The sequence below is a fragment of the Ammospiza caudacuta genome, chromosome 4 (genome assembly GCF_027887145.1).
Source record: "Ammospiza caudacuta isolate bAmmCau1 chromosome 4, bAmmCau1.pri, whole genome shotgun sequence".
Lineage (NCBI taxonomy): Eukaryota > Metazoa > Chordata > Aves > Passeriformes > Passerellidae > Ammospiza > Ammospiza caudacuta.
Window position 1 is genome coordinate 71,724,045 of NC_080596.1, and position 22,316 is coordinate 71,746,360.

The following is a 22,316-nucleotide window of genomic DNA, read 5'->3' on the forward strand; positions in this document are numbered from 1 at the left end:
AGTTCTGGTTAAAGACAAATCCCTTGGATGGACGGGCAAAATCTCTTGGATAGACTTTTCTGGAAGGGCTCTGTCCCTCTTCTCACGGGGAATCAGGGAAGGGTTTTTCCCTGAAATTTTAAATTTAACTTCCGCTGTTGTTCCAAAGTGAGAACCAAACCTGCTCTGGAGTGAGTTTTGATGGGAATGGGAGCTACAGCCATCCCTGAAATCCCATTGACATCCCGTGGATATACAGTGTTTGTGTGGGGGAGTATTTAATCCAGGCTGAAGTAAGCCAGGCTTTGTTGTTCCGGTCCTAACTAATATAACTTGACTAAAAAAATAAAGTTGCTGCAGTGGGTTTGCAGAATAAAGCACTTTGAATCTCAGATTTTTTTTTGTTTGTTTTTAATTAGCACAGTCCAATTTGCTATAATATTATTTTATACACAAATTTTTTTTTTTTTTGGTCTGTCTTTATAAACTATTATAAGTGCTATTTTTGTTATAATTCAAAAATAGATATTTAGGATAAAGTTGTGCTGTTAAATATTTGTTATTTAGTAAAAATATTATTTTTTTTTCCTCTATTGTAAACGTCGTCTGGGAAAAAATATTAATATTTTATCCTATTTGTTTTTAATATTAAAAAAAAGGAAAAAAGCACTTGTGGGGTTTTTTCGTTCAAGAATTGGTGCCGTGTGCGGTTGTGTTGCAGTCATGTGGGTTTTAATATGTACAGAATATTCTGTGTCCCATATTAAAATGAATGTTGTGTATTTTGTGATCCCAAAATAAAACAAAACAAAACAAAAAATGACATCCCTGTGGCTCCTTTGTAGAATTCTGTATCAAAAAGGGTTGGAGATCCCAAATTTTGATGTCATGTTCCATCTGCTGCTCTTTTGAAGGCCTTGTGGCCTCCAGGTTTCGGGGAGAACCATCCTAAAAATTGGGGCATCCCATAAAGTGGGATTTTGGCTCCATGGCCAAGGTGAACCCTGGTTGGTATGAACCCAAAGAGAGGAAATTCCACTTAAAAATAAAATAAATTATGGGGACGGTTGTCAGGTCGATGAATTGAGATGTCCTTGGAGGTTAGGAATCTCTGTCCCTGGAGGTTGGGAATCCCTGTCCCTGGAGACTGGACAGAGTCCTGAGCCACCTGTCCAAAGTGAATCCCAGCTGATGGGGACCCCAGTACAGGAAATTTCACTTTAAAATAAAATAAAAACCATTAGATTAAATATTTTTATGGGGAGGATGGTCAAGTGTTGGGTCAAGATGTCCAGGGATTTGGAGTCTCCGTCCCTGGAAACTGGACATGGACCTGAGCCACCTGACAAGATGAACCCTGGCTGATATGGATCCAAATAAAGAAAATTCCAAAATAAAATAAAATAAAATAAAATAAAATAAAATAAAATAAAATAAAATAAAATAAAATAAAATCTTTTTATGGGGCAGATTGTCAAAATTTGGATCAAGTAGGAGAGGTTTGAAGTCTCCATTCCTGGAGATGGGATGTGGTCCTGAGGACCTGGACCAAGATGAATCCTGGCTGATATGGATCCAAATACAGGAAACTCCACAATAAAATAAAATAAAAAATAAAAAAAAATTTTATGACCAAGTGTTGAATTAAGTGAGATATATTTGGAGTATCCCTCCATGGACCTGAGGAAGGACCCACAGCTATGAGGTCCAACCCATCCCGAGTTTTTGGGAGCTCCAGGATTCCCTGTTTCTGCCCAGAGCTTTCTTCCCAGGAGGAGAAAGGAGGGAAGGGAAGGCAAATATTCCAGCTGTGTGTGTGTCCTGCTGCTGTTTTTTTTCAGGAATTGCTCCATATGAAATAGGCACTGGAGACCACCACATTTTGGGGGTTTTTTTTAGCATTTTAAAAGGTTTTATTCCATTATCAGTCTCCATGAAGGGTGGGACATTACAGATGTAAAACTCAACACTATTCTGTCAAAAACTGGCTTATTTCTTAGTTACACTGACTTATTTCTTAGTTAAAATGCTTTATAAATATTTTTCAACTTATCAACTTTTACTACACAAAAGTACTATTATTTTAACACTAATCACCCATATTTTTACCCCACGTAATCCTACTACATGTTTTACAACTATAATTCTCTAAAATACCTAATCTTTTTAAAAAGTTTTATTTAAAATTTTTAAAGCTTATTTTTAACCTAATCTCTCTCTCAACAATACCACCTCTATTCCACAACCTTCCTGAATCAACACACCTCATCTCAATATTTACATTAAAATTTACAGAAAAATTTACATACAAATTTACATACAAATATACAAAACTAAAAAAACAGAATCCTAAAAATATAATACTAAAATCCTAAAAAATCCTAAAAAACCCTTTATAAATCTATTTCTCACTCCCAAGGTGGGAATGACCTCATGATGAGCACCAGGTGAGCATCTCCCATCTGAATTCCCATCATCTCCCATTTGGGTTCCAGGGAGACTGACTGCACCTCCCCATCCAATCCCGGATTTTTCTGGGATCTGGGGCTGCTGTGAGGCTTTTAAACCATCAATATTTCGGGAAGTTCTGGCCCCGGCTGGTGGAAGCAGAGTTTTGGATGATGACATGTGCCAGGACAAGCTCCTGGTGGGAGCCACAGCTGCAGCTGCTCAGGAGCGGGCTGGGAGTGCTTAGGGTAATTAGGCAATTAGTGAAGTAATTGGCTTCTGTCTCCTTCCTCTCTTCCCCATAAATAGAGCCCTGACGGAGGCCTGGCCTCGGTGGGAGCTGTGAAGAACAGGATGTTGCTTCCAGCGATGACATCCCAAGGCAAGTGCGGGAACGAGCGGAGATTTGGCTGGAAAATGTGACCGTGAAAGCCCAGTCCGGGGCTCCGAGGCTCCTCTCCCTCCCTTCAGAGCTTTGTGGCCGCTCTTTCCCTACTTTGGGATGTGTCCTGCCAGCCAAGATTTTGCTGGCTCTGACTTGGCTGTGGCCAAACTCCATCCTTGGTTGCGCTCATCGCTGCTCTTGTGTCACCTCCCCATCCTTTCTGTCCCATCCAAACCCTACAAACCCTGTCTGTCACCTCTGTCCGAGCAGGGCAGGTCATTTCCTTTCGGGATTTATCTGCTCCCCTCCCTTTGCTGGGAGGTCTGGTTAAAGACTAATCCCTTGGATAGATGGGCAAAATCTCTTGGATAGACTTTTCTGGAAGGGCTCCGTCCCTCTTCTCACGGGAAGTCAGGGAAGGCTTTTTCCCTGAAATTTTAATTTTAATTTTCTGTCCCATCCAAACCCCACAAACCCCATCTGTCACCTTCTGTTCGAGCAGGGCAGGTCATTTCCTTTTGGGATTTCTCTGCTCCCCTCCCTCCACTTGGATTTATTAATAATTTATAATTTATTGGTAGTTACGGCTGTCAGCGAGGCGCTGCACCACCCCTGCCATGGGATGAGGTGTCTCGCTGCGCTCCAGCAGGAGCAGGGAGAGGGTTTTTTTTTGGGATGGCCTCACGGGAGCCACTGGATCCCGGCTCAGGTCCCTCGGACTCCGTGTTCTTTCCACTCGGCGCCGGCTCCGTGGCTCACGTTACTCCCTTGGTTTTAACTTGAGCTGAACTCTTGGAAAGTTTCTTTTTAAAGGTTGAGTGTGAGAGCACAAAAAAGGTGTGTGAATGCATACAGGGATTGTTTTTTTCCTCTTTTTTCCTCCCCTCTTTTCGTCTCCTTTTTTCTCCCCTTCTGAACACAAAAGGGAATTTTGGCTCCTGGAAAATCAAATGGGATTCTGGAGAGGCCTTGTGTCTTCTTAGAATGTGGATTTCACCAGAAAATCTCCAGGCTCAGCCCATTCCAAAAAAGAGAGCTATTTAGCTATTTAGAATTTAGAGCTAAGCTAAAATCCTGCAGCGTCCTTAAATAACATTTACAGGAATTATAGAAAGAAGAGAAATGGGAGAAAGGGATGGATTTCCAGGTGGTTTCTTGGCAGAGTTTTTCTCCAGAATATTTTAGGAGCCCTGGTGGATCCCGTGCTCTGGTCTTGGCTGGAATTAAAACATGGAAGGTGCCTTGGAATACAATAAAATAGAATGTTCTAGAAGGAAAAAATCCAGGGAATCCTCAGAATCCCTGAAGGGGCTCCAGGAGAGCTGGAGAGGGACTGGGGACAAGGCCTGCAGGGACAGGAGCCAGGGAATGGCTCCCACTGGGAAAGGGGAGATTGGGCTGGGATCTTGGCAAGGAATTCCTGGCTGTGCTGGAATTGCCAGATTTGCTGTGGCTGCCCCTGGATCCCTGGCAGTGCCCAAGGCCAGGTTGAGTCCACCTGGGACAGTTGGAGGCGTCCCCGCTCATAGATGGGATGGGATTTAAGATCCCTTCCCACCCAAATCATTCCATGGAGGATTGACATTCCAATTTTAGATTCCTGACATGAAAGGAGCTCAGAATTCTTTGTGCATCTAATTCCATGCTGACATCCTGAGACAAACTGGATGAAACCCTAAAATAAATCCTAATAAATCTTCCAAAGTGTTGGGGTAATAACTCAGAGTACCTGGATGGCCTCGGTGCTTGATCTGGAATTTTAAAAATGATAAACTGTGACAGCAAGCAGGATGTGAAGTGCTGAAATAGTAAATGGATTTCTGGCAAATATTCCCGTTTTCAAGGTCTCCCTCTGCACTCAGAATGAAGGATTTTGATTTTATCCCAGGCTACAAACTAAAATTTCCCTTTTCAAGAGATGATTGCACCAAAATCCTGACTTGGATCATTTCCCTGATTATTTATTTAACTGCTGACATGGGATTTTTGATGGGATAAAACACAAATGAGAGAGGTTTGCATGGAAAAATGTGGGAAAGGGAGGATCAGGGAACCTTGGAGGCTGTGGCTGGAGTCTCAGTTGATTTGTGTGGATTTTTTGGGAATAATCTGCAGTGGGGAGACCCAAAATTAGGGAATGAGGGGCAGGTTAGGCTACAACATCCCTGTGAGGCTCCACGTTTGTTCCTGGGCGTGGTTTCACAGAAGTTCCTGAGGTTTTCATGGAATCATCCTTATAAAAACATGGAATGATTTGGAAGGGACCTTAAAAATCCCCTAATTCCAGCTGCCCTTGCCATTAGCAGGAATGCCATTGGTTATCCATGTGAAAACCAGGAATTGGTCCTTCCATGTTCCAAAGACCAGGAAGATCCATGTGGAAACAGGGCCAGGTCCTCACGATGGAGACCTCGGGAAAGGTCTTGGTCAGTGTGGAATTCCCTTAAGGTAAAGAATCGTGGAATATCCTGAGTGGGAAGGGACCCACAGGGATCATGGATCCAACTCCTTCCCTGCCCAGGACAATCCCAACAATCCCGTCCTGTCCATGGGGCGTTGTCCAAACACTCCTGGAGCTCTGGCAGCCTTGGGAATGTGGCCATTCCCTGGGGAGCTGTTCCAGTGCCCCACCACCCTCTGGATGAGAAATCTTTTCCTAATTTCCAGCCTAACTCTGCGTGGAGGAGCTCCAGCCATTCCCTGTATCCTGTCACAAGGAACAGAGATGGGAGCTGCAGATCCCAATGGATCTCCCTCAGCCTCCCCTTCTCCAGATGAACATTCCATGTGCCCTCATCCACTCCTTGCATGGCTCCTCCTGACCGTTCCCCATCCTTGTGTCCCTCCTTTGGGAGCTCTCCAAGAGTTTTGGATCTTTCTTGGGTGGTAGTGCCCAAAGCTGCCCCAGAGCAGAGCAGGACAATCCCCTCCTCTGGCTGTATCCTCAAATCCCCAACTAATCCCTGGGACTTCTAACCTGAACATTCCCTGAGGATTCCAGGCAGCAGCTTAAGCAATCCATTCACTCACACTGAGAAAATTCCTCTTTTTTGGCGGTCGGAAAATTCCCCTTTTTTGGCGGTCAGAAAATTCCCTTTCAATAGTTGAGAATTCCCTTTTAATAATCAAACCCCATATCCCAAATGACATTCCCAGCATCTTCCCCTTCGTGTTACAATTCTATGTCCTCCCCCAGCACTGGACAAAACCAATGGATGTCTTTTTTTTCCGGTGCTGGAAGCTGGATCAGGCCTTTCCATGCTTTTTTCCCCCTATTATAAATGTAGATGGGATCTATATTTCTGTATATTTGTCCTGAGTTATCGAGCTGGAGCGTTTGTTATGGAATGAGAACTCCTTTTCCAGGGTGAGGAGCAGTTTTCTCTGGCATGGGAGCTGTGTTTAGTCTACATTCCCAGATCCCTTTTCCTTGAACAATATTTGCCCAATTACAGCCTCACAGATTCGCTTGGCTCCAAGGAGGAAAAGGTGATTTTTGGGACGTGCTTGAGGGGGGGATTGCAGGGAATTACCCCAAAAAACTGGGATGTGCTCCTTGCATATCTGTGAAATGCAGGAGCATCTCTGGTGTCCTGCTGTAGTGAATTCCTGACTCCGAGCACGGCCAGGAATGTGCAGGGAGGGAAAGGGAATATCCTGGGATCTGTGAACATCAGCCCAGGTGGGCACTTGGATTGGGAATGGTGTTCAGCAGGATCTGGGAAGGGATTGTCCCTCTGTGCTGGGCACTGCTGAGGGCTGTGTCCAGTTCTGGGCCACTCAGTGCAGGACATGGAGGGGCTGGAGTGTGGCTAGGGCAGAAATGGAGCTGGGAAGGGGCTGCACAATCCCTGAGGGAGCTGGGAAGGGGCTCAGCCTGGAGCAAAGGAGGCTCAGGGGGCCCTTGTGGCTCTGCACAGCTCCTGCCAGGAGGGCACAGCCGGGGGGATCGGGCTCTGCTCCAGGGAACAGGGACAGAAGCAGAGGGAACGGCCTCAGGGTGGTCACCAGCAGGAATTTCCTCATGGAAAGGGTGGTCAGGCCTTGGAAGTGCCCAGGGAGGTTTTGGAGTCCCCATCCCTGAAGGTGTCCAAGGAATTCCTGTGTGTGGCACTCAGTGCCAAGGTGGGAATTAGGTACAGCTTGGACTCGATGATCCTGGAGGGATTTTCCAACCTCAGTGATCCAGGGATTTTGTGTATTTGGAGGCTGGATCAGATAATCACCTTCCAACCCAAATTATTCCAGGAAAGCTTGGGAAAAATAGGGGAGATAGAGATGGAAACCTTTCCTGGCTAAACCTTAGGCTGGGTCTAGGAGCTGGTTGGGAGACCCTGGCCTGGTGGAGCACCAGGATTATTCTGTAGCCCCCAGGTAAATCCAGGTGGGATGTGTGTCCTACACAAATCCTGTGTGGAAGAAGCATTCTCCAACATAAATGCACATTTGTTTTGAGTTAAACCAGATCCATCCCTGATCCTGGGAAAACAGTGGAGTTGATCCACACAAAGTTGGGATGGCTCAGAATCCAGATGGAGCAATGGGAAAGGGAAGCATCTCCCAGATAAACTCAGTTTGGAGGGCATAATTGGACAATTTGGAGTGGAAGGACCTGCAGTGATCCCTTGTCTGCCCAGAAGGGGACAATCCATCTGAAGTGGGATCTTCTCTCCCGGTGCTTTGGCCTGGAGAGCACTTGGGCGTTGGAACTCAGTGCATCCCTCTGGATGTCCAGAGTTGCAAAGGACCCTGTCAGGGGCTCAGAGACCCTGGCACACAGCCCAGAGCACCTGGGGATTTGATTGTGACCCCTGGAGCAAGTTACCAACTTTGTATGAGGCCATGAACGTCACACAGATTTGAATGGTGTAATAACAAAATAATCACAGGGTGAAAATGTAGATTTAAGGATTTTTCGTACAGGGGTTGTGGGGGACAAGATGGAGGAATCAAGGCGTGTCTAGTCCTTCTTCTTTCTTTCTCTTGTTCTCCATTTTCTGCAGTGATGTTGGCACTTTGGGATTGGTCTAGAGTAAAAGTGCACTGTCTAACACAGGTGATAGGTATTGCGAATTAAGTGTAAATATGTTATACGTAGTTTGTAGTATAAAAGGACAACAACGCCTCGGGGGCGGTCAGAGTGCCTGTGGCTGCCCTGCTGAGCAGATCTTGGCTGGGCAGAAAGAAAACTTTATAGATAAGAATTAATAAACAACCTCAAGAGCGATAAGTGAGGAGTCCAGACTCGTTTTTCAGTTGCGCCGCCTGAAGCAGAGACATCCTGCACATCTCGGGGCAGCAAATATCAACAGCAACCCGAGACTTGGGAAGGAGGGAAAAGGTTGGGAAAGTGAAGGATAGGGAAGCACTGGCAGCGCTGTGGGTGAAGCCTGGCTCGCTCCAAGGGCTGGGCTCGACCACAAAACCTCATCCCAATCCCAGGGGAGGATGTCGTGGGTGTCCTGGGCTCCCGTCACGTCACACGGCCGGACACTCCGGCGTTTCCCATTCCTGAGCTCTGCCTCTGGCTGAGCCAGAGCTGCTCCTGCTGGGGTTTATTCAAACCCAGGAGCAGCAGAATGGCTTTTGCAGGAGCCTCATTAAGCCATTATTGAGTCTATTAATAAAGCAGAACATTTCCTCTGCTGGACATTCATCCCTGGGTGGATGCGCTCCATGAGGCGGGAAAGGGGCCTCTGGACAAATCTGGAGTGAGGAAATTGATGGATCAGGTTACTCCTGGAAAATTAACCAGTGTTTGTCCACGGAAAAGCAGGAAAAATGGATCCAGAGAGAACCCAGAGCCATCCTGCTGTTCGAGATGGGGGAGGCTGATTTATAGGGAAGGCCCTTGGGATCAATTAATTAGGGATCACAGCATCTGGAATGTTGGAATTGTCTGAGCCACCCCTGGAGTCTCAACAAGAGCCATTGTCAGGTCCTGCTGATAAGGCCCTGGAGCCCCCTAGGGGTAATTAATTAATTAATGGCTTTGTCCCACCCATCCCCAAAATTCACCATCTCCCATGGGTCATTGTCCCATCCCCAGAATTCTCCATCTCCTGTGGATCATTGTCCTATCCCAAAAATTCTCCATCTCCTGTGGATCATTGTCCCATCCCAAAATTCCCCATCTCCTGTGGATCATTTTCCTATCCCCAAAATTCTCCATCTTCTGTGGGTCATTATCTCATCCTAAAATTCTCCATTTCCTGTGGATCATTGTCCCATCCCCAAAATTCCCCATCTCCTGTGGATCATTTCCCCATCTCCTGTGGATCATTTCCCCATCTCCTGTGGATAATTATCCTGTCCCCAAAATTCTCCATCTCCTGTGGATCATTGTCCCACCCCAAAATTCCCAATCCCCAAAATTCCCCGTCTCCTGTGGATCATTGTCCCCTCCTGGGCAGCTGATGGGATGAGGTGCCCACTGCAGGTCCCTTGCACCCCAGGTTATCCAAGGATTCCCTCCAAACTGAGTTTATTTGGGAACAGCTCCCCTTTCCCGTCTCTCCTGCTGGGTTCTGAGCCATCCCCATCTTTGTGTGGATGTTTTCCCAAGACCAGGGATGGATCCAGTTTAGCTTTTTACCTGTGTTGTGCCTTGATGCAGGAATTCCACAGGAGTTTCCCAGGGAAAATTCCCATCTTGAAGAAATCAGGAGAATCCATCACTTCCCTGCTTCATCACTGTCTGTTCCACTTGGAATTTTTCTGACTCCCAGACATTCATTCCTGCTCTGCCTTTCACCTTTGGGGTAAGAATTCCTGCAGGATCTGGATTTCACTTCTTGGGAAAGAGTTTGTGGGATGGGATCAAGCCAGATCCTGGTTTTTGATAAAATTATTGAGCAACCTCAGGAATAATTTATCCATGCTTTCCTAAAAATCATTCCTTAACTCATCTTCCTTTTAATAATCTGGGATGCAAACTCTTCCCAGATTTCCATTATCCATCCTGATAGTGGGGAAATCACCAAGGAGAATCCATCTGCCTCCAAACTCCACCTTTGGAAATCCCATGGAGACCCATTTTTCCCTCTCCCAGCCTCATGACGTGACCATCCTCAGGTAACTCTGGATCTGAAATCTTTGGAGAAGCTGGTTTTTGGGAGATGCTGTGGCTGCCCCATCCCTGGGAGTGTCCAGCCTGGGATGGTGGGATGTGCCCCATGGCAGGGGGTGGGATAAACTGGGCTTTAATCCTTCCAATCCAAGACATTCCATGTTCCATGTGTCCAACACCTCTGTTTAGTCAGGAGAGCTTTGAGAATTCAGATTGCTCCAAATTTCTCCAAATTTCTCCAAATTTCTCTGGGTTCCTTACTTTATTTTAAAGGAAAACCTCTCCAAGCCAACTTAAAACCAGGCTTTGGTGTTGCCATGAAGTCCAGACTGCCCAGGCTGGGATTCCCAGAGCTGGGCTGTGGCTGTGTGGCTTTGGTGGATCTGGGAATGCTGTTCCTACCTGGAATCCCACAGGTGTGGGATCAGAAGTGCCATGCCCACTCCATGGAAGCTCTCTCCCATTTTCTCCTGGCTGACCAGGAGAAGCTGCAGATTGGGGAATTGAGGTCAGATTTGTCCACCTGAGGCTCCATGAGTGACCTTGACCATGGACATTGGGAAAACTGTGACAAACCTCTTTGCACCAGGATTTTTCCAAGGGAAAATGTGAATGATTGGAAAGGATTAGAGGGCTCAAACACCTTTCCCATGGGAAAAGGCTGGGAGAGCTGGGAATGTTCCCCTGGAGAAGGGAAAATTCCAGGAAATCCTCAGAGTCCCTCAAAGGGCTCCAGGAGAGCTGGAGAGGGACTGGGGACAAGGCCTGCAGGGACAGGAGCCAGGGAATGGCTCCCACTGGGAAAGGGGAGATTGGGCTGGGATCTTGGCAAGGAATTGCTGTCTGGGAGGGTGGGCAGGGGCTGGGCTGGAATTCCCAGATTTGCTGTGGCTGCTCCTGGATCCCTGGCAGTGTCCAAGGCCAGGTTGGACACAGGCTTGGATTCACCTGGGACAGTGGAAGGTGTCCCTGCCCAAGGATGGGGTGGAACAGGAACTTTAAGGTCCTTTATAACCCAAACCATTCTGCAATTCCATGAAATTATCCCCATGTCTGAGGTGTTTGCAGGATCTGGTTCTTCTGTGCTTGGCTCAATCCCACTTTCCCCGTGCAGGGATGAGCTCAGGGAACTGGGGAACATTCCCACTCCTAGCCAGGGTTTCCAAACACTCCATGTTCCCTCTAAAGTTCTGTGCAGAGACTTCCAGGAATGCCCCAGCATCTTGCAGGGAGCTGCTTTGGGAATGCCAGCAGTGGGCAGGGAATGTGGCTCCCAAAAATGCCCTTTGGGATGTTCCTGCTCCAGGTGTGAGGATGCAGCCAGAGGACAGGATCCTGCTGGAAAAATTCCTGCAGGTCCCTCTAGAGCAGTGGTTGTATGTTGGCTGCTCCTTAGGAATTGTGGAATCATGGAATGGTTTGGATTGGAGACACCTTAAAGCCCATCCTGTTCCACCCAGGGACACCCCCCTCTGTCCCAGGTGGATCCAAGCGCCATTGTCCAACCTGGCCTTGGACATTGCCAGGGATCCAGGGGCAGCCCCAGCAAATCTGGGAATTCCATTCCAAGGTCTCCCCACCCTCTTGCACTGATAAATCCCAGGATAGTGACTGAAAGGGAATTTCTGCCTGTTCCATGTCTGCTTTGGGAATGTTTGTGCCAGGGCTGAGTGTCCTGGTGTCCATGCTGGCACAAGGAGAGGATCCTGGATCAGGATCCCCCATGCCACACTCCTTGTTTTTGGGGAGAGACCTTCCCAAGGTGTCCCTGTGATGGTGGGGACAGGGAGAGGATTTTTTAGGATGTTTCCCTGTGGGATGAATTTTGTTGCTTCAAATCCAAGTGCAAGGGAGCAGGGACTGCCCAGTCCCATCCCACGGGGATGTGGGATCACGGAAGGGGCTGAGGGAGTCCTTGGGAACATGGGTGTGGGAAGCGTGCACCTGAGGCTGGACACGGGTGTGGCCACTGCTTTTTGGGATGTAAATGAATCCCGATCCCGATTGCCCCCATCCAAGAGCTCTTGGAGCGGACCTTGGCTCTGGGCATCGGGATCCAGCCCATTCCATGGCTGTGCTGCCTTGCTGCCCTATGCAGGTCCCGTGCCCGGGCTCAGCCCATCCTGTATCCCAGGGAAACAGCCCTGGCCGGGCTCAGCCCATCCCGTATCCCAGGGAAACAGCCACGGCCTGGCTCAGGCCGCTCCCCCCATCCCAGCATCCCAAAATATCCGTGCCAGGCTCTGAGGGCAGCCGGGCACTGGAGCAGCAGCTGGAGCCAGCTGTGCCAAAGGGCGCCTGCAGCATTCCCAGGCAGTTTTTCCATGGCTTTCTGCCACTGGAGGAGCACATGGGATGGACATGAGTCAGCCCTGGAGTGGCTCTGGATGCGGAGGTGCCCAGGACATGCTTCCTGAAGGGATCCATGCTGGATGGGAGACCATGGAGAAATTCAGGGATGCAGGAGCTCGTCCAGCTGTGAAAATTCCCTCAATTTCCTTGGAAAAACCCCAATTCTCAGTGTAATTATCACTGCAGGCAATTCCCAGTGTTGTTTGGGAAGTTTTTCCAGGTGCAGACGGGACCTGGAGCTTTCTCTTCCCCTCTTCCCTCTCTCCTCTGAGTAAATCCAGGTCCCTGCTCCCACTCCACCCTCCCTTTTCCTTCCTGGGAAATCTCTCCTGGCCGGGGAGCCCGAGCTGGAATTTGGGCTGGTTCAGAACATCTCCCCTTCCATCTGATCCCTGACCCAGAAGAGCAGGAATCTGGACTTGGAGCTCCAGGATATTTCTTAGTTCCTCTTCCAGAGGCTGTGACTGGATGGGATCCAGAGGAGCCCAAACAAAATTCCAGGGGCAGCTTGGGTTCTGCAGGCACCGAGGAAATCCAAGCATTAAAAAGGAGGAAAAACTTGAAACTCTCCCCACCCCCAGGTTCTCCAACACTTCATTTTCCTGGGCAGGGTTTGGATTTGGCATCCAATGAATCTCCAAACACCCCAAAATCCAGGAGCTCTGCAATTCCACTGGGCCTTTTCCCTGGGAATTTGGAAACACCTTGTTAGAGAAAGGGGCTTTGCAATTATCCTGAGTGTCCAAATGGAAAAACTGAGCTCAGCTGGGTCTTTGCCAAGATTATCCCGACAGTGGCAGGGTGGGAACGAGGGGCAAAGGCACTTCCCAGAAAATCCAGGTTTAAGTGAGAGGTAGGATCCCTCTGAGCTTTCCAGGAGCAATCTCAGCTCCTGCCCCAATTCCCAAAGCCTCCTTTTACAAAATTCCACAGCAGCCAAGCAGCTCCACGGTGAGAAAATTTGGGATGAAACCTGAGTGTGACCAGCACAGCTCTGGATAGTGGGAACACCTGGGACCTGGAAGTTGTTTTGGGCTCCACTGGGATGGAAAATCCAACTTGGAGGAGTGGGGGATTCCACCCTCCAGGACCTGGAGTCCTGCATTGATTCCTGGGGTTGCATGGATCACGTTTTCCTTTCCATGGGAATTTTTTGGCAGCTAAGTATCAAAACTCTGCTCAGCAGGCCATGGATTTCCTCTGGAGGGATTCCCACTGGGAATGTGGGAGGTGGCACCCGAGGCTAAACAGGAGGAGCAGATGGGTCAGCAGAAGGAGGAGCAGGAGAAGGGAATTGGTTTGTGATTCCTTCACACACCAAACAGCAGAAAATATGGGAATTTCAGGTCACGACTGAAAAAACGGAGTCAGCGGGGTGGAGGAGCAGCTGGAATTTGTTGTAGATTGAGTCAAGGTGGGAAAAAAACAAGAAGAAAGACATTTTTGTGGAAAAGTTGACATGATTTGGGTTCCCTGCCTTGTGTCCCTGTGTGTGCTTCCCTGGGCTTGGAAAAAAACCCATGGATTCCATCCTGGGACATGTGGGTGGATCTGATTCTTGCTGGTGGTTGAGGAATTCTGAATCCCCAAACTTCTCCAGGCTGTTTGGAGCTGATGGATGGAATCAAAGTCCCCAAAATTCCCTAATTTGTCTCTTCTGAAGCTTTGCTGGTGCCTCTGCATGGAGGGTGTCAGATCCTGCTCGGATCCGGGGAGATCCTGTTAATCCGAGGGAGATGGGAAGAAAATAAGCACAAAAAAACAAATTAATTTAATCATTCATTAATTTTATTTAATTTCTCCACCTCCAAGAGAGGATACAGAGCCTGAAACACTGGGTCTGGAGCAGAGGATTTGGGATGAAGGATGAGTTTGGCACGTGAACAGCCACAGAGGGAATTCCAAGGGCAATTTCAGCTTCTCGGTACCTTTGCCCAGGTAAGAGCTCACTGGAATTCCAGAAGCAGGCACAGGGATCGGATTGGATTGGATGGATTGGAACCAGATGTCAGGAAGTGCGAGCTCCAAACGTGTGGAAGGGCCCCCTGGCCATGGCGGCCCGAACAAGGGGTCATTCACCGAGCAATCATCAGCATCTCGCGGCTCCAGGCCCCGAAAAGTGGGAATCGACCTCCGGGAGCCGAGTGGGAATTCCAGGGAGAGCTGGCTGGGATCAATGGAGCTCCCATTGACTGTGGAAATGATCCCCAGAGGGTTTTGCCTCCAGGCACAGCTTGGGGAAAAATAAAAATAATTGGGAAGAGAGGCCTGGATCTCTCCCAGTCCCTCGGCTCCCATTGGAACTTCCATGGGTTGTGTTTTCCATATTTTAACTTGGGAGCTCTTTGATCATCCAGGAACAAACCTGAGGTCATTTGTTTCAGGGGTGCTCCAGGTGTTTAAAACAGGTTCGGAGAATCTGGGAAACAGATTCCATAAACTATCTGGGAGTTGTGGTCGGAGCAGGGATATCTGGGTGGGATTTTCTGACCTGGCCTTCATAGGAGGTCGGATTATCTGGATTTAAGGATTTTTTGGTGCTCTTACAATCATTGAGATGATCAGGGAAATTGACATTGTATTTCCTCTTTGTTATCTCACATTTCTCCAATTTATATCAGCTTGATCCAAAGAACCACGAGGATGGGTTTGGGACAGATTCTCCCACTTATTTTCATGGATAAACCTTCAAGAATAATGGTTAAAAAGCCCCAGTTTTGAGGCAGGAATTGTGGCTTATGATTTTAAATTTTTCTAGTTTTCCTTTCTTCTCCACTCTTTTTGATCCAAAGAAAGCCTTTCAAAAACTCACCAGTCATTCCTGCAAGTGTCTGATGCCAGGCTGGGTGGGCTTGGACAACCTGAGACAGTGGGAGGTGTCCCTGCCCATGGCAGGGAGTGGCACTGGATGGGCTTTAAGGTCAATTCCCACCCAAACCATTCCAGGATTCTGGAGCCCCTCTGCTCTGGGAGAGCTGGGAATGTTCCCCTGGAGAAGGGAAATTCCATGGAAACCTCAGACTCCCTGAAGGGGCCCCAGGAGAGCTGCAGAGGGACTGGGGACAAGGCCTGCAGGGACAGGAGCCAGGGAATGGCTCCCACTGGGAAAGGGGAGATTGGGCTGGGATCTTGGCAAGGAATTGCTGGCTGGGAGGGTGGGCAGGGGCTGGGCTGGAATTCCCAGATTTGCTGTGGCTGTCCCTGGATCCCTGGTAGTGCCCAAGGCCAGGTTGGACATTGGGTCTTGGATCCACCTGGGACAGTGGGAGGTGTCTCTGCCATGGCAGGGGTGGCACTGGGTGGGATTTAAGGTTCTTCCAACCCAAACCATTCCATGGCCTTACACCAGACCACTTTCCCAAGATAATCCAATATTTTGCTTGTTTTCTGACTGTATCCCTTGACCTTTCCACACTCCTGATTTCCTGCAGGAGAAGGAAGGTCAGGATACAAACCCATCCCATGGAGAAGAGCTTATCCCAGAGAATATTTAGGAACCACCAGCTGCTGAGCACTTTCCAGGGGATAAATCCTGCTGTGAGGTAGGAGAAGATGTTCCAGTCCCTGCCTGATGACCCATGAAGTCTCCATAGAGCTATTCCAGCTCCCAAGGTCCATGGAAGCTGCTCCATGAGGAATGGGACTCACCTGGAGGGAGCTGGTCTTCAGTGGAGCCCCCATTTATGGGTGCAGATATGGAAACCATTCCCTCAGGATCCATGGAAGGAGGGTTTGTTGGGCCTCATGGGAATGGAGCAGCCGGAGTTTGGATCAGCCCCTTCCTGAGGGAAAATATTCCTGAGGCTTGTGGTGGGGAAGGTGGGTGTTTAAACCTGGATCAGATCCTCGCTCCCTGCCTGATCTCCACAGCCCTGGAATGTGTCACACCTGGCAGGATGAGTGGTTGGATCCCCACCCTGATCCCAGCTGGGTTTAGGGAGGTGAGGGAATGTCCAGCTGAGGGGGTCCCTTATTCATCCTTTAACTAAACTCCAAAAAAGACCTAATTCCCTCAGATTTCCCAAAATTCTGCAGGCTCAGAGGATCCTGGGGCAGGATTTAGGAAGGTGGGATTGGAAGGAATATCCGGAACAGGGGGAACACCCTTTTCTTCCCTCTGCTCCTTCCAAGTGTCACCGAGTGGAAAAGTCCAAAGGGTTTTGTCTTTCCAAGAGCTCACTTAATAGGATTGGAATGACTTTGGAACTGTTCCTCTCCAACCAAAAATAACCCCAAACATTCCCTGTTCTGCCCACCCCTCCCAGGCCTCATGACTTTAAAAGGATTTGTGCCTTGAGAAAACAAACCCGCGTGAATTCCCATCGGTGGAGACCATTCCAGAGGTCTGCGTCTCCTCCTCCCTGCTCCATGGAAAACCACGGCCTTGGCCAGGGCTGGAAGAGGAGCCATTCATGAGTTTGATTTCCCAAATGGAATCCCGAGGAATGCTGTCAGTCATTCCTAAATGAGCTCCATGGGGATTCTGCTCTTGGCATGTGCCGGGTTATCCATGGAGAGCTGGGCAATACCCTCGGCATGTTTTTGGGGTGATCTTGTGACCAGGGGATGTCTGGGAAGGGGATGGCCTCACCAGTGGGATAATCCACCTCTGGAAATTCCCAGTGTTCCTGAATTTTTCCACTTAGTGCTTGGGAGAGAGATTTTAAAGCAGGAAATGCCGCCCTACCTTTTTCTCCCTGAAGTGGGATTTGGGGGACTGGAATGGCTTTGGAACCACTTGAAGAAGGAAAGGATGGCTTTTGGAATTCCTTGGGATTGGAAAAGGTGGATCTTGGATTTCATTCGGGTTTCAGAGGGTGGCTTTTGGATATCATTGAGGGTTGGAAAGGATGAGTTTTGGAATTCTTTGGGTTTGAGAGGATGGCTTTGGGGTTTCATTGAGGGTGCAAATGGTGGATTTTGGATTTCATTGGGGTTTGAGAAGATGGTTTTTGGATTTCATTGGGGTTTGAGAGGATGGTTTTTGGAATTCTTTGAGGGTGAAAAGGATGGTTTTTGGAATTCATTAGGGTTTGAGGGGGTGTTTTTGCAATTTCCTGAGGGTTGGAAAGGATGGCTTTTGAATTCCTTGAGGGTGGAAAGGGTGGCTTTTGGAATCCATTGGGGTTGGAAAGGGTGGATTTTGGATTTCATTGGAGTTTTATAGGTTAGCTTTTGGAATCCCTTGAGGGTTAAAGGAGTCAGAAATGAGGCTTTCCATGGATTAAAAGCATCATTTTTTGCCAGAGCACAGAAATCCTCCCCTTGTTTGGTTTTCCTGAAAATGTTGGCAGAGAAGTGCCCAAAACTCTTGTGTTTGGTGGGTTTTGTTTTGGAGAATCCCAGAATGGTTTGGATTGGGAAGGACCTTAAAGATCCTTTAGATCCAAATCCTTGGGATGTTCATTGTTCCATGGTTTGTAATTGTTAAAATGGTGCTGATTTTCTCCCATTCTTCTTTGCCACTCTGGGGTTTCATTGGGATTTTGGTGATGAAATGAGAGCAGAAACAGATTTTTTTAGAGAAATCACATTTTTTGGGGAAAGACAGAGGGGAAAAACCATTTTCAGGTCCAAAATGATCCCAAATCCCAAGTTCTACTGATAAAATTCTGGTGTTACCTTGTACAGATGAGCACAATGGTTGTGGATTCCCAGCACCTTGTTCTGGGAATTCTCCTGGCTAGGAATATTTTCCTGCTTTTTTTGGCTGGAGCTGCCTCACTTTCCTCTGCCTGAGTGGTCCCATAATTTATGACTTAATTTAGGAGCAGGACATTTCCTGGAGTTTCCTGTGTCCACAGAGTAAATCTTGTCTAAGGAATCCTCGTGCTCCTCCAGCATAGCAAACCAGGATGGGCAGGAAGAAGGAAATGCCATGGAATTCCCTGGGAAACCCTCTGGAGATGGTGGGGAGTGCTGACACACCAAAAGAAAAGTGGAAGAGCAAATCCTGTGGTATCGACCACATGGAGGGATGAACCACGTACAGTTTAACGAGGGAATTAGGACATGGGAATAGAACTTCCAATCTGGTTTCAATCCCAGCCTGAGGAAGCCGGGATGGGAAGCAGGAGGCCTGTCCATGATGTGTCCAGACAGAAACGTTTCTGATCTTGGAATGCCCGAGTGGAGCTTTATTTCCTGTAATTGTGCACCAAGACATTGATGCTGTAATTCCTGATGTTCCTTGGCAGCCAGAGGATTTTTCCCACCAATCTGTTGTTCCCATGTGAAGAACCTCTGGTTCTTCCTCCCCTCCCTGCTCCAGCCTGGTTTGTTCCAGCTTGGCAGAAACAAGGAGAGAAGCCAAGTTATGTTCCCAGTTCTAGAGCTTCTCCTAAAACATGGAGCCCTCCTAGTGCTTCTCCTAAAACATGGATCCCTCCTAGTGCTTCTTCTAAAACATGGATCCCTCCTAGAGCTTCTCCTAAAACATGGATCCCTCCTAATGCTTCTTCTAAATCTTGGATCCTCTTCCAGAGCTGCTCCTAAAACATGGATGCCCTCCTAGAGTTTCTCTTCAAACATGGACTTCCTTCCAGAGTTTCTCCTAAAACATGGATCCCTTCTGGAGTTTCTCCCAAAACGCGGATTCCTTGTTCCAGCTACATGTGCAGGAGTCCTTTCACTGAATTCCAGGGGTCAACAACAATACTCCAAAATCCAGTGGTTTGGATTTGGACCGCGAGGTCTCCATTATTGGAGATCACAGCCTAAAAGCCCCGTCTTGCTAAACCAGGCCAGACCCTCTCATTGTCCAAGAGTTTGGCTTAAAGTTGGACAAATTTGGAGTCTTCTGGAGAAGAGTTTTCCTGGTCAATGTAGACAATGCAGGATAATGTAGGATACAGGATGGAAAGGAACAGTTCTTCATTCCTTCAGTGGTGAAAAAGGTCTGGATTGGGTGGGGAGTCATAAAATCACAAAATCATGGAATGGTTTGGGTGGGAAGGGATGTTAAAGCCCTGTCATGGGCAGAGACACCTCCCACTGTCCCAGGTGGATCCAACCTGGCCTTGGACACTGCCAGAGATCCAGGGGCAGTCACAGTAAATCTGGCAATTCCAGCTCAGCCCCTGCCCACCCTCCCAGACAGCAATTCCTTGCCAAGATCCCAGCCCAATCTCCCTTTTCCCAGTGGGAGCCATTCCCTGGCTCCTGCCCCTGCAGGCCTTGTCCCCAGTCCCTCTCCATCCGAGATCCAGTAAAGCTCTCCTGGGAACTGGATCCAGCCTGGAGAGGGACCCCCGGGCAGCTGCTGCTCATTGGCCTCATGGTGAGCAATGTTTTGGGAGGATGGTTCAGATCATGCAGCAGGAGATCTTGGGATGAGGGAGGAATATTCCCAGACTGGTGTCTGAGAGGGAGATTGGATGAGTTAGAACAAAAGATGCCATCAGGATGCAGAAAAAACATGGAATTCCTGCTTAAGTGTATAGGAATATCTCTTCTTCCTTTTCTCCAAGCAGACAAATCCTTTGTCTTGAAGTTTTGGGGACTGAAACTTCCAGGATCTCCTGTGGGATGTCCTGATGTTCCTCTGGCTGGAGAAGAGAGACTTCCAAGGGAATAATTATTCCAAAGGACTTGCATATGCTAGTCCTGGGCTGGAATTCCCAGATTTGCTGTGGCTGCCCCTGGATTCCTGGCAGTGTCCAAGGCCAGGTTGGACACTGGGGCTTGGAGCATCCTGGGACAGTGGGAAGTGTCCCTGCCCAAGGATGGGATGGCATTGGATGAGATTTAAGGTTCTTCCAGCCCAAACCACTCCATGGTTCCATGGCCTTACTCCAGAAAAAAAAAAAAAGCCCTAAAATTTCTCTTTTCTCTCCTAAATTCTGTAAAGCCAAGGTCAGAAATGTGGGGCTGATCCCCTTGGAGAATCCATCTCAGAGAGCAAAGATTGGGATTTAGGAATGGATTTCCCTCTCCACTGGTTCTTCAGGAAGTCAAATATCCCAGCCTGGGTTTCCTTTGAGACTCCTAAAGGGAGGTGAGATAAATCCCACTTTTAATACCTTCATCCTTTTCCATGAGGTTGAGCTTCCAAGGTCTTCCACCACATTATTTTCTCCTGTTTTTTCCTTGGATCTATCCAGCTTTTAAACAGCTTTTTGACAATCTGTATCCAGTATTTCAGTCTCTTCCTTGTCAAGGGTTTCTGTGCTGCAATTGCTCTTCTTTTATTTCATTTTCCATCACTTTTTAAGGAAATTAAACAGATCTTCTTCCCCATTTAAATATTCAAGCCCCCAAAAAAACCCTAAAAACTCAAAAACCAAATAAAACCTGGTCCTCATGTAAATATTTAAGCCTTCAAAAATCATTGTCCTTCTGCTCTTTAGGGGTGGTGGATTTTCCCTGTTTTCTGCGTGTTCTGCTGGATTTTATTCCCTAAAAATTCCATTGGAGCCAGAGCACTCAGCTGGACGATCCTGCCCTCCTCCTCGTTCTCAGTTTGCCTGTGACCTCGGGATGCCATCAGCTGATGGGCAAGGCAGCAGATCGCACCAAACGTCTTTCCCACTGGAATACCAACTCCCAGCTCCCTCCCAGCCCCAATCCAAATCCCGATCCATGGGATGTGGAGTTTATTCCTGCAGGAGAAGCTGCTCCAGCTCGGGGTTGTGCCACGCAAACTCAGGCACCACGTGGAACCTTTGGTTCTGCCTGGAAAAGTCTCTTTGATGAGCAGAATTCCTCATTTTGGGAAGGGGTCAGGCCTGTCTCCCATGGAAAACACGGACTGACACTGGCTGCCAGTGCAATTATCGGTGAGGCAGAGCGATGCCACCTGGGATAATTTTTATCGAAATTCCAGCAGAGTGTCTGATCCCATGCTCCTTTTCCAGGCCCTGCAGCAGCTGAATCACCTAATCTGGTTCAGACATCTGGCTCCCAGCAGGATGATTGGTTGGAATTCCCAGCCTGTCTCTGGTGACTGGGGGAAAGGAGCAGAGATTCATTGGGAGGAAGAGCTATCCCAGTGAAATCACCTCTCCTGGTAAAACCTTGGCACAGCCTTCCTAGGGCTCACTCCAAAGGTTGGGAAATGCATTGTTCCCCTTCAGGACACTCATGAGTCACAGGCTGTGGAGTTTTGGGGTGAATCCTCAAGACAAAATTCCAAGATCCCCTCCCAGCACTTTCCCTTTATCCAGAAGGGTGGTTAGGCTCAGCCTAAGTTTGTAGGACAGCATTTGTTAGACTGCTCCTGGTTTTCCAACTATCCACACGCTTTGATCCATGAGCCCTGTACATCATCCCATCTGAAAATGGATGTGCTGTTCCCTCAGCAAATCCCTCAGGAGCAAGAGGAGTGGGAGGGGAAGTTGCCCATGGAGTGAGGATGGAAATGCCAATGGGATTCCTGATCCTGCCCTGGGAGCTGGGCTGGATGGGCAGAGCCAGTGGAAAAACCCCTGGGAATTGCCCCAGAGCTGGGTCAGGAAAGGCTGACCTGCTGCAGGGATCTCTGGGATCCAAGGTCTCATTCCAAGTGTGCAGGAATTGGAGGTTATTCCATGCCTGGATAATGGGTGGCTCATTAACAACCCTGCCTGTGTCGTAGCTCCCTGCAAACTCCAGGGGGGATAAGGCAGGGATGGATTTCTCCAACAAATCCATGGAAAAGGAACTGGGAGACGTGAGCTGAATGTGGATAAAAGGGAAAGGAAGGAGGTGGACAGGGTGATTCCTGCAGGATTATCCATGCAGTCCCACTTGGAGATGACTCCAGCCAGGTGCTAATGTCACCTTTGGGATCATCCCATCAGGAAGGGAGTGTGGAAAGCTTGGAGAGGAAAATTTTAGCTTTACCCTAAAATTACTTTTTATTCCTGTTTGCCCCTGCATTCTTCCATTTTCACAGAATAAGAGCAAGGGAATGAAAAGCATGGAATAAAAAAACACGGAATAAAAAGCAGGGAATGAAAGCAAGGAGACCAGAATAGCACTGAAATTACAGCTGGAATTATGAACTGCTGAAACAGCCAAGGATTTAGCAGCTCTTAATTGCAAATAAACCAAATAATTGCATTTTGGGACCTGTTAATTTGCAATGGGGAGAGAAAAGGACAA